Source organism: Meleagris gallopavo, chromosome 13 (assembly GCF_905368555.1).
Source record: "Meleagris gallopavo chromosome 13, MGAL_WU_HG_1.1, whole genome shotgun sequence".
Taxonomy (NCBI): Eukaryota; Metazoa; Chordata; class Aves; order Galliformes; family Phasianidae; genus Meleagris; species Meleagris gallopavo.
In genome coordinates, this window is record NC_139416.1 from 8,574,122 (window position 1) to 8,586,461 (window position 12,340).

Below are 12,340 nucleotides of genomic sequence, written 5' to 3' on the forward strand. Positions count from 1 at the left end.
CTACAGTTCTTTAGAAACTTACTTCCTTTACTTCCTGCGCTATTTGTCTCTGTTTTTATTCCCTTCCTAACTGGAGTTCTGGGAATAGTTTATTGATTATGACTCACTGCTTGAAATTACACACCAATTTGGAAATCCACTATTTTCTCCATTTTTGATGAGCAAAATCAGGATATACTCAAGTTTTAGAGAGCTGAAGGAATGTAGTACGTCAGACTTGTGACACAGAGGCTCAACTGCCCATAAGTGACTCCAGAAAAATCAGAGTTAAGAAGAATAAAAGTGTAAAGAGTATCTGTTTACTTCTTTTTCATCTTATTCTATTTTCTTTTCTTGTGTTTGAGTTCACATTATCAGGTTTTTCTCTCCTAGTCTTCTTTCCCCTTCTTTGATACATTTACTAATACCATTTTTTTCCCAGGATACTTTTGAAGATTACATTCAGCTTCACTTTGGATGAGTTTCAGCTCTTTGTAAGTGCTTACAACACTCAGCACAAACACTGTTTGTGTGATCTAGGCTTTGGAAAGTTATTTCCTAACCAGAGTGGGAGTGAATGGATATCTACAATGCAGCACACTTGCATTGGCCAGCAATCTCAGCCCAAGTAACAGTGCCCAGCTACAAATCCAGGCCTGCACAAGGTTTCTGCGTAAGCACAAATTTAGGGCAGGGCGAATCTTTGCAGAACTTGATTTTCCATTTCCCATTTATATTGGAGATTGTCCAATTCTTCCCACAATGGGAAGACAAAGGGTAAAAAGAGAAAGCACAGTGATTTCTGTGATATTCTGAAGAGTTTATTTTGTACCTCCTTCTTACATTCCCAGAATTACTCCAAATCTAAGATCTTCCAACAGGGAAGGGTTTCCCCATGTGAGATAACAAGGAATGTGGAGTAGCAGCAGTTACATCTTCTTGTGCTGCGAGAGCCCTTTTTTTTTCCTCCCCATAGGCTTGTTTGAATTTTTACCTGCTAAGTCTTTATGGAGTTCCTTCCTATAACACTTCAGCATTTCAGAGCTGTGACACTGCTCTGGTGTTAGAGGCTAATTAATTTAGAGTTTTGTTTATATTATAGGCAGGCATTTTATTCATTAGGAAGCACTTTGTGGTTTATGGGGTGAACCGGCAAAGGGGAGGGATGTTGCTGAGCCAACACGAATTCCCCTCCCCTTGTTCAGTGGTTGTCTGTATCCAATCTCTGCTGGCAGGTCCCAACCCCTCCCAGTCCAATGGCCTTGTAGGGATGCAGATCCACATCATCTGCCTCATGTCAGTCTTACACATAATGAGTTGGCCAGAGACCCACTCTGTGATGCCTAATACTGAAACTGCTGGATCCTTGGAATCAGATCACATAAGCTTTCTCACACAGCCCCTTTCTTGGCTGTTAGTGCCAGCATCATGCAAGTGCCTCTGCAGCCACCCAGAATCACTTACCACACACTGAACTTCAACTAGATATGTGGAAAGCCTTCCCCAGCATACTAATACAACAAACAGCTGATTCTCAAAGTTAAACTTCATCATAGTTGCAATAGGAAGGCTACGGGCATGCTGGCAGATGTAGCAAGCACTTATTTTCCCCCTTTCTTAAATGTTCATGTTTTATAAGCTCAACATCTCGAGGCAGCCCATGTTTGCTAGTTGCAAGTGAAGCCGTTGTTCCTCTAATTCTGAGCCACATAGAGAGAGGTTTTAAAGCAAGCATTTCATGTGGATGCTAAACACACGTGGGAGCTCCAAATAGATCTAGTGATCCAAGGGTATCAGCATCCCAGATTTCAGACAGCTAATTGGAAGGCCTGCATATTTTCCTGCCCTAAACCTCCCAGATTAGTTCTATGCCTGTGACTCAAGTATAAGATAGACTCACAAGAACAAACTATTAATGTGGTATTAAGAAAAGATTTTATCTATAACACTGAAAGTTAAAATTGAAAGTTAAATTAAAAGCACAATGTCAATGATAAAAAATATGTTGATAGAAATGTTAAATAGGACAATTTTACTGTAGGCAAGTGGTTTCCAACTTCAATTGAATTCCTAATTAAAGCCATGACTGCTATTTATTGTGCAATATGCTTATTTGGTGCTGCAGCATCTGCTGCTTGAAAGCAGCATTCACCCTCCTCTCTTGGGTTAATTTAAGTTCACCCGCCTCCCCTCAGCTCAGTGCTGGCACTGGAGCCTCACAGAATGGGAAGTCAGCACGTCACCGAGATTTAGTACCTACTCAAAAAACTAAACCTCCTTTAATATACACATACTAAATACCACATGGCTTATTTAAAAGTGGCAGTAACCGCACTTAGAACATCAAATTGTCCCCCTCATGTCATTCACTCCAATGCGATGCCCAGTTTGAAGTCTTCTGTCAGGAGAATTGGATGATTAAGGGAAGAAACTTCCTTTCTCAGCCCTTGGTTCTCTCACCCTGAGAATAAAGGGAAGGGCAAGCGCTTCCTTTCTCCCCTCCTCACTCCCTTGGCAGCTCCAGGTCAGGCCCAGTGATTTATTGCCAATATGGGACTTCTCTCCCAAAGAGCCCTTTTGGAGCAGTACCCACAAGATCCAAACTGGAACACAGGCGCTGCTAGGCTGGGTACTCTGCAGGCACAGGGTAGGATTCTCTTTTCTCTACATATCTTTTGAAATTTAAATGAACAGACAAACAATCGTGGGGTAAAGTAGGGGTCAGCACCGGAGATCTATTTGCCCACACTCCTGTACAGAGGGAAAAGGGAGAGCACCGCACACAGCCATGCAGTGAGGCATGGCTCCCTTGCTGGTCAGACATGCCCAAATTTCTCAAGGCTTCAGTTACCCATAAGAGCACCACTGCTGAGCCATCAGCTGCTTGGTTGATGGCCAGAGAACACAAGGCTGGAGGAGCCTTTTTCCCCTGCCTCAAGGCATGTTCTTTCCTCGGGCATCTGCATTGCAGCCACATCGACATTTGGGCCTGAAAACCCTGCACAAAGACCATGCCATCACCACAGACTACAGAAAAAAAAAAAATCACTGAAACATTAAAGAATTTTTGGTGACTGTTTGGGGGAGGGGGAGAATTATATGTGAAAACATAAGTCTCTTCCAGCATAGTTTAAATTGCTTTACAATACTGATTAAAATAACAGAACATTATAGCTTGCTTAACTAAACATTATATTTCTAAATCCATTTTCAATTGTTTTCCTTCAATTTAAACATTTTGAGCAATTTTATTGCTATTCATACCTGCTCAATTTTTTTTTTATTAGAAATTAAAATGCATACTTTTATCTAGGTTACAGAGTGCTGGTACACTTAACTCTTCCGACTCCACTGGCTGAGCACAGGATATTTATCAGCATAAACACGGCGCCTGCCCATTAGATTAATATATTTTTAAAATCACTTTTTGGCAGTAATGACAATTGGAAATAGAAGGAAAATAGCACAGGAGGTAGAGGGTGGGGGTGAGATAGAGAAAGAGGGAGAAAGAAAAGCAAAGGGCATAAATGAGAGCTTCAAGTTTAACATCTGTTTTGCTTATTCATATCCCTTCTTCACATTTTGGGGGCTTCTCTCCCTACGCTTCAATTGGCAGGGAAAATAAAGCAAAAAGAAGGTTTAAGAAATAAAAAAGCAAACTGATTGTGACTAAAGAAAAATAACTGTCTTTTAGGCTATGAAATAGCACAAATTGCAAACACACTTCTGTAGCAAGACAGGCACCTAGAGCTCCTCTCACACAGAGAGGCAATAATTATCCACACTGAGAAACAGCCAGCCCTGCCTGGACTCAAGCTGCACACTGGAAAACCCCTCTTTTGGCTGAACGCCAGCTGCATTGCCTCTGCCCAACACCCACTGCTCCCTCTCTCCCCCAGCACCTGGGTGAGGATGGTACCAATGGCCCCACCAATGCACACCCTAAGGTTTCTAATTTCCCTAAGTCAGCAGAGGACATTCAGAAACCACTAAGTGCTGGTAACCACATCAAAACATTAATTAACACAACTATATTCCCACACAAATAAAACATTAATATGGTAATTTCTAACCTATAACCAGCTGGTATCTTTTCCCCAGCTATATAGATAGTAGGATTAACAGTGCAAAGCAAGTATTATAACAAAGTCAAATTAATATCACCTTTTCCCTATTTTATAATTCAGAATCAAACAATAAATTAGAGGAGTCCTTCAGAAGCCATTCCTCATGAAATACAGCCCCAGATCCATTCTGGTTTCCATGTATTCCAGAGCCGCTCGGTAACGAGAGCTCAGCCCAGACAGCTGTGACCATCGGACGGTCTCCCTCTGCTTTCCACTTGCTGTCACCGACCTTGCATCACCTCCCCAGCCTTTCCTCTTAGCATTTGACATAAAACAGCCTCCACATTTTTCAGAGGTGGCTGCTATGGTCCTATTGTCATACAGACAAAGAACAGGAAGAACACCACTACTTGGGCCAAGACAAAACCAAGCCAACAGCTTTCTTCAGGATCCATACTTAGTTACTACTTTGTTGTGGTTTTGTTGTTCTCTCTTTGTATAGAGACACAACTACATATTTTTGACAACTCAGTTGTCAAAAAACACACATTTCTCTTCATTCTCTGCAATAGTTTTGGCATTGCCTTCAATGAAAAGTGATTTTCATGAACATTAACATATTACACACACAGTTTGAAAGAACTATGGGGAAAACAAGCAGCAAAAATATGAGCAATGTCAGTTAATGAAAAGCTCACATTTTCAAACTAGTGTTTGGCTAATTAAAATTGAATTAAGTGACTACCGCATTAACTATGTCAACTATTTAGCATAAAAAGTTGTTAAATATATCATATTGTATGGAGGAAGATTTTTGCAATCTTTAATTGTAAGAAATAGTCATGTACTACTTAATTGCATAACTTGGTAGGATATAAAATTCAGTTACATTAATTATATTTAGTAAAGTATGTTAAAACACGTTGTTTTTAAGAGTGGGGAATTTTATGGAGAGTATAATAGAATCGAAGCACGTTCTCAATTACACAATTATTTCTATTTTCAAAAGTCCAGCTAACAGTGTAACTGGTCATGTTTTCACATTTTTAAGATAAAAAAAGCCATCAAGCTTATTCACTTAGCAAGACAATTTTCAGTTTTCACTTAACAGATTTCCACAACATTTTGACCAAAGTTCAAGCAGTATAAGATCATAGAGTCCCCCAGTTCTTCATGGAATAGTATTCATATAGTGTAGTATTCCTTACGATAGGTACAGAAATATACACAGAAAACATCTGGCTGCTCTTTCCATGGACATCAACGCAGTAACAATTATCGTGGCGCGGGAAAACGGAGCCAACAACCTCGAACAAAGCCTGAGGAGCCCAAATATTTCCAGTGAGGATTCCTTTGGGTGGAGGCTTTTGTTTTGTAAATAATTGTTAAACGTTAAACTTACGAGGTGCAGAATGCTTGTCCTCCATTCACAAAGAAACAGATCTTTTTCGTCACCTACCACAACGATCACCTTTTGCGATCACCAATGAGTTTCTCAGCACATTCACCTCCCAAGCCGCTATTCACTTTTCCAATTAGCTAGATGTTACTATACATAAACACCATCACCAGTTTGGGACGAAGCACAAAGAAGCACAACACTTCTTTGCTGCACAATATTAAAGCCACTCATTTTAAGAACTCTCCCCATCAGCACGACGGGACCACCGGCAGCCGAGCTCCCAGCACTGCTCAGTGGCCGAAGGGCAGCGATGGCAAGGGAAGTTCCTACTGCTCTGAGCATCCCAGAGCTCCTCACGGCAGCATTTGCTGCCTTCATTCACACAGCCCCACCTGTACTACCTTACCAGGAGTTTTCCTACTGACTTAAAGGGGACCTGGCCTGGGTGCTGCTGGAAGATAAAATAAGAAGCATACTTTTCACAGTCAGGACTGCAAGCACAGCTAATTACACATCCTAAATTAAAGATGTTTGATTTTTTTTTTTTTTTAAATACACCATCCTAGGTGGCAGCAAGAACTGTTATCCCTAACTCCGCATACATACTTTTAAGCAACTCAACCTCCGCTGACTTGAAAACAGCATTTTATGAAACTTTGATCTAAACTGCAGTTAATCAACTGGGCATAGCCCAGAAAAATATATCAGTGACCAGAAAGAAGACCTGAGGAAAAACACACGGAAAACTGAAAATTTCAGTTACCTCTGTAAAGAAGTAAAAAGCAAGAAGAGGTGATGAAACTCCAGCATCTCTCCCAACTGTGCACCCAGCAGCATTTACCACTACAGTATATCTTTCACATATATATAACTTCATGTCCATCCTTGTACACTCATTTTGTTGGCAGAACAGACATTAAAATGGATACCCAAGGTTACACCTAAACATATTTGACACACAATTTGTCAAAATCTCCTGGAGGAGGAGGAGGACCTCTTGGACCCATTGTAATTGCTATGTTAGACTCATCCATGCAGCTTACTGGCTGAACCAATTCATACAGCACATTTCAAGAGCCAAAATACAAGACTTTACTCTGTACAATGCACATGCAAGAAAAGAAATAAAAATGATACAAAACAGGAAGGAATCTACTCCAGAGGAGAAACACACATGTAGTATTTACTTTAGTCCCAGCAGCTGTGGCATAAGGTCAGCTGACAGAGGTGGCAAACCCACACTGTCTTCACTCTGAACCATTCTTCAATTCTCAAGCTCTTCCCTTAAGAACCTCTACCAAAGTGATAACAGGTAATACCACTTAGCCAACTCCCACTGCTGTAACTTTAGACCACCTCCTTTGGTGTTGCTGCTTTTTTTGTTGTTGGTGGTAGATTTTTAGCATTAAATCCCTTTTAACATCAGTTTCCCCAAGCCAGTTTTTCCTGACCGTCTCATTAAAATCAAACAATACGTATTGTGTGAGTCTATCTGTGAGAGCACATTTCTCTGCTAACAAAGAACATTAATAATTATCAAAATCAAGTGGTTCTTATGCCACTTGTTGAATCAGTCCTATTGTAGGATGTCAAAGCTTTGATTCCCTGCTTAAGCTCAGTTTAAAAGTTTCATAAGGAATATGGATGTATCATATGGTGTACAATCAGTAAGTGTACAGAGGTGTAAAATCAATTGGTGTACAAAGTTTTAGGCTAAGTAAAACTATCACAATAGAAAGATAATAAGTGAAAAATGCTTACCGATGTTGTAAGCTCACAACATTCTCCACAGGAGTGATCTCCAGGAAGAGATCCTTCCTTAGTGGCAATCAACACTTAAATGGGATCTAGGAAAGATGGAGCCAGGCTCCACCCCCTTCCGGTAGCACAGGTGAATTACCTTCACCTGTGGCTGACTCATTGCTTGCTTCAGGTGGTCAATCAAAGGTTCAGGCCGTGATTCAGCAGATCCCATACATATGGACCTAACAATTAAAAGGCCAGCAGATACATGTAATTGCCATTCTTTCTAGACAGACGGATACACTGGATGGAAATTCAGGTTTAAAGTGGTGTTTTGTGATCACCTCAATCTACCTTCTGCTCATTCTTGCATTAATATTTATTGCCTCTGATGAGAATCTATATAAACAAGTATAATCAGCATTATTTTAGCATTCTCATTATACAAACCCCTTCGGATAGCTTTATGAAAGAGAAAAACATGGTATGTATTTAATTAGAGCTAGTCACCTTAGTAACAACCTTACTACTTTTATAGCTACACCTATAGTTACAGTTTAGCACAACTGTAAAACAGAACAGCAGAGCAATGCTATCTTCTATCCTGCATGGGATGAATCCAGGCACCTTCCATAGATGCACTCTCTTCTGAAGCACTTCAGGAAACAAAAGAATTACCAGTTTTAAGTGTGATATGCAGGAGAAAATGTGTTCAGTAGTAACAAAAAGATCATAGATTCATAGAATCACCTGAGTTGGAACAGGCATTTGAAGGTCATCTAGTCACACTCCTGTGCAATGAACACCTATAGCTTGGCCAAGTGCTCAAAGCCAGTCCAACTGACCTTGAATTTCTCCAGGGACAGGGCATCCACCACATCTCTGGGCAACTTGTTTCAGCAATTTATCTTGCATCAATAGCCAAGAAACCACTAGGTCAATCACCCCAGAATCTTAACAAATACAAGAGAAGAGAAGGCTCTGAGGAGACCTCATAGCAGCCTTCCCTTACCTACAGGGGGCCTACAAAACAGTGTTTAGTTTTTGCTTCCTGGTAGAACAGCACATCCTTTGGTACCATCTTTTTTCTCAGCTGTAATCTATGGCTAGATTGTCATTCAAGCTTCTGTGCTCAAATGTCCCTGTATATCCAGGTTGACTCATGGCTCTTAGAAAGAAACACACAACTACATGGATCACAGCAGGTACTTACGTTAAAAATCACCCTGCAATGGGAGCTAGGGACATTTAAGTTGTCAAGAGATGACAGAAGACCCACATTAGGAAAACACAGCCCAGAATAACTAGAGTCTCCCTTTACCTTTGAGGGTAATGTTGTTAGAAGCCCATATAGCACTTACAGTGTTGCCAGTCATTGCTCTTTCTGAAGATCTGTCCCTTCCACTCGAGTAAATAGGAAGTTTGCAATACAGATCCATGGCAGAAATCTTCCTTAAAATTCAGGTATAGAAATGTCTGCAAAATAATTGGCAGCCTTTAGAACTTTCAGTTTTCTCACTGTTTTTTCCCCTCTTTATGAAACCGGGAACACGGGAGTTAGTAACAAAAGAAAATCTATGTTTGAGTTAGTAGTCACAAATGAAGCAAAGGCTTGATGGAAAGCCCTCACATGTAAAGATTAAAGATGATGAATGATTCTTGATAGAACAACTGATATTAAAAGTTTCCAAATCCATCTACTACTAATCTTATTCACACACAAAGTACATACCTTGTTGAAAAATAACTTTTTTTAGGTGAGAATTTGCTCTATCAAAAAAAGTTACTATGCTCTTTGTATCTGTTGTACTTTCCATGGAAATAAATGGGAGGCATTACTTTCGGAACAACCTACTTTTAGCTCCTTGATGACTACCAGTCTCCCAATTGTGCTATTAACATACTATTCTATTTCCAATTGTTCACAAGGTATCTTTGAATATGATCATAGCCCTTAAGTAATAACTACATGCATCTAGTAATTCCTACACATCTTTGTCATCTAATCCACATTTACTTCTGTTTCACTCCAGCATTCTCCTTTTGCATTTTCAGAATACAGTTCCAGAATAAGAAGGGGAGATAGAATCCTTTAAACATTTTCTGTAATTTGGGAGTGGATCACAAGGATATGAAAACTTTAATTAGCGTTGGTGATGTGACCGTAAATCAGGCAACCATACAACAGCAGTTAGGTTTCTGAGAGGTGAGATTAAGTACAAGAGAAATCATCTTAGTTTCTCCTAGTGATCACAGCCTCTGAAGCGGACTGCCGAGATGTTTTGTCCTCTATAGTTTCATTAGAACAGTGATGGGAACATTCTGATGCTCTAGGGTATCCCTCTACTCAGAGCCATAGACAAGGCACTGGGTGGCCAACGGCCTTTTAGTCCCTCTGGCACAGGTAATAGACAGCTTCCATATCCAAGGAGGAGGTTGGATTCGTGGTCCAGGAAGTAACTGTTAGTATCTGAGATTTGATGAGGAATGAGTGACCTTGCAGCTTAGAGAGACTTACAAAATGTACATTATGCCATAGCTCAGGATTTGACCTTCTGTGCAGGCTAATGGGGTCAGTATTATCAGAAATTCCATACCATGGCATGAAACGTAGCTCAACTTCCAACTCAGGCTTTTCAAGTATTGCCATATAGCTTAAGGGATATGGCTTTATTGTCATCCAACCTTGTCTCCTATTAGGAACCAAAATTCTCTAAGTCAAGAAGTCATGTAAAATAGTATAGTAATATTTGATATATCTTTGAGCAGGGCTTTCTGCATTCAAAACCTCTTAAACATCTGCTTCTTCATTACTCCTCCTGGAATACAGCCCAGATTTTTCTGAGCAGAAGTTAGGAAAGGTTGATCAACTGAATTGTGTAACATGCTGTTAAGAGCAGGGAAGTGGTTCTCAGTGAAAAACTTTGTCAAAAACTGGGAGACAGGTACCTTCTCCTTGCAACATTTTTGTCTTGAACTAGCATTCTGACCCAGATGGCAACCGAAGATCTCAGGTACTCTGTTTGCTAGGCAAGCCGTCCTGAAAAGGCACCAGAAGCAGCAATGCTATCATCATACCTCTTACCTGAGCTTCACTGCTTTGTGCCAGCACAGAAGGAGGAAAGGAGGAGGAGAGAGAGAGTACCAAGCTGTGATATGAGCTGACCAAATACAGGATGCTGGTCCTGCACACGTAACAAGGCAAGGGGAAAAACAGCTGTCCACAGCCGTGGAAGTTCAAAACCATCACCTCCAAACCTGTACTAAAACTTCCAGCCACCATGACGTGAAGCCTCTACTGAACCTACAGGCCGGTCTTATACTCTGGTATTTGCTTCTGGACCTAAATTCCATTGTGGGAACATGAATTGCTTTAGAATTTAAAAAGTGAGGATTTCTCTTAAACCCTTTTAATTATGTAGGCATACAATTAAAATCTCACAATTTTTTTCCCTCCATCTAAGCGTTGCAGTGAAAAGATTTGTTTGATTTTTTTTTTTTTCCAGTGGATTTTGGCTCCTTCAAAAGGGACAGCCTGCCGTAACAGGTGCAATGCAGACAGGTGCTGCATAAGGTTCCCTACATTACTCTGCCAGTGCTTCTCAATCATGATCTACAGCACCCCTGTTACTCCTGTGTGGGGCCTCCTCTCTGCTGCATATGCCAAGGTTATGAATTATGCCATTGTGTATTGATTTGGACAAATGTCCACTACCGACTAGGTCGGCACCACTGAACTTGGTTCACTGGTAACACAAGCCAAGTCTTGGAAGGCTCAAGCTGAGCATTTAGCCCACTGTGCGGTCTTTCTCAGTTTTTCTTTTGGATTCAGTCACACATTATGTACCCTGACTCCTATGTAGATGATTTGTGGCGATTGCATGATGTATGAGGTGCCATTTGTAAAATATTATTTGGTGTAAAACATGATGTTTTTTCTGTTGATTTACAAGTTGGATTTATAAATCTGCACTTCTCACAGTTTGAGTTATATATCTTGCCTCTGATTTATAAAACTCGCCTGTAAATCTTTAGCAGAAAGTTTTGATTCAGAAATCATTATTTTAAACATTAGATTTAGCTAAAACATTCAACTGCTTTATAAGTCATGAAATGGATTTACATACCCCAATCTGGATTTACAAATTCTACAGCAGATTTACAAATCATACTGAAAAATCCCTAAATAAAATGTTTTGATTTATAAATCTTCACTTTGCACTTAGGATACAAGTGACTGATTTATTATTCTGAAGCTATACAATAACGGTTTGCTTTATAAAATCCTACTTTTGCTTTACAGTTCTGATTTATAAATACTGATTAGGTGTGCTGCAATATAGGCCACAAAAAAGTCAAGTTGTTTGGTATGGGGCTGCTTTGCAAACAGCTCTCTGCACACAAGAAAGCCAAGACACTTTTGAGAGATTGTAGGTGACCAGCTGATCAGTGTTAGCAGCAGGGCAAAGAAAGAAGGAAAACCGGGAAAAGAAACTATTTCTTATTTGCTAACGAGGTTTTGAGGTCAAACACTTTGCCTACCCTCCCAAAATCATTTCTCAGTTCAAAAAGCTTTCTCTAACCCCAATCTCAGCCTCAAACTACAGGGAAAAAGTTTGAGTACCTCCAGCAAGCCTAGGAGTTATGGAGACTTCTATTGAACGTCATGAGGAGCTCCAACAAACACTGGCGGAAATTTGTTCCCCTCGAGTGAACTTAATGGCTTCCAGCTTTCAGGTTCTGTTCAGATGTCATTTATTTGCACCATTCCAATCCAGGTGTTTTCAAGTATTCAGAACCAAGAAGGAAAATAGCAAAGCATAGGAGCGAGGGAAAGCTCTGTGAATGCCTCGCTCTTTGATGTGCTCCAAAAACACTTACATGACCAACAGGGCATTTAAATATTTCAGATACCTGAGAATCAGTTCATCATTAATACCCATCAAGGAATCAGAGGGGATACTGGGTACAGACAAAACTGTCAGATAACATAAACATTAAATGCAGTGGAGCAGAAATTAAAGTGTTCATTTTTAGTAAAAGCCGAATTTCCTGGAAATGTTTTGTTAACATTTTTAAAAAATTACTAGTAGAAGGTTTAATCCAAAATGCAAAATTCAGAGCAATTATCTGGAAGCCACTGAAGAAA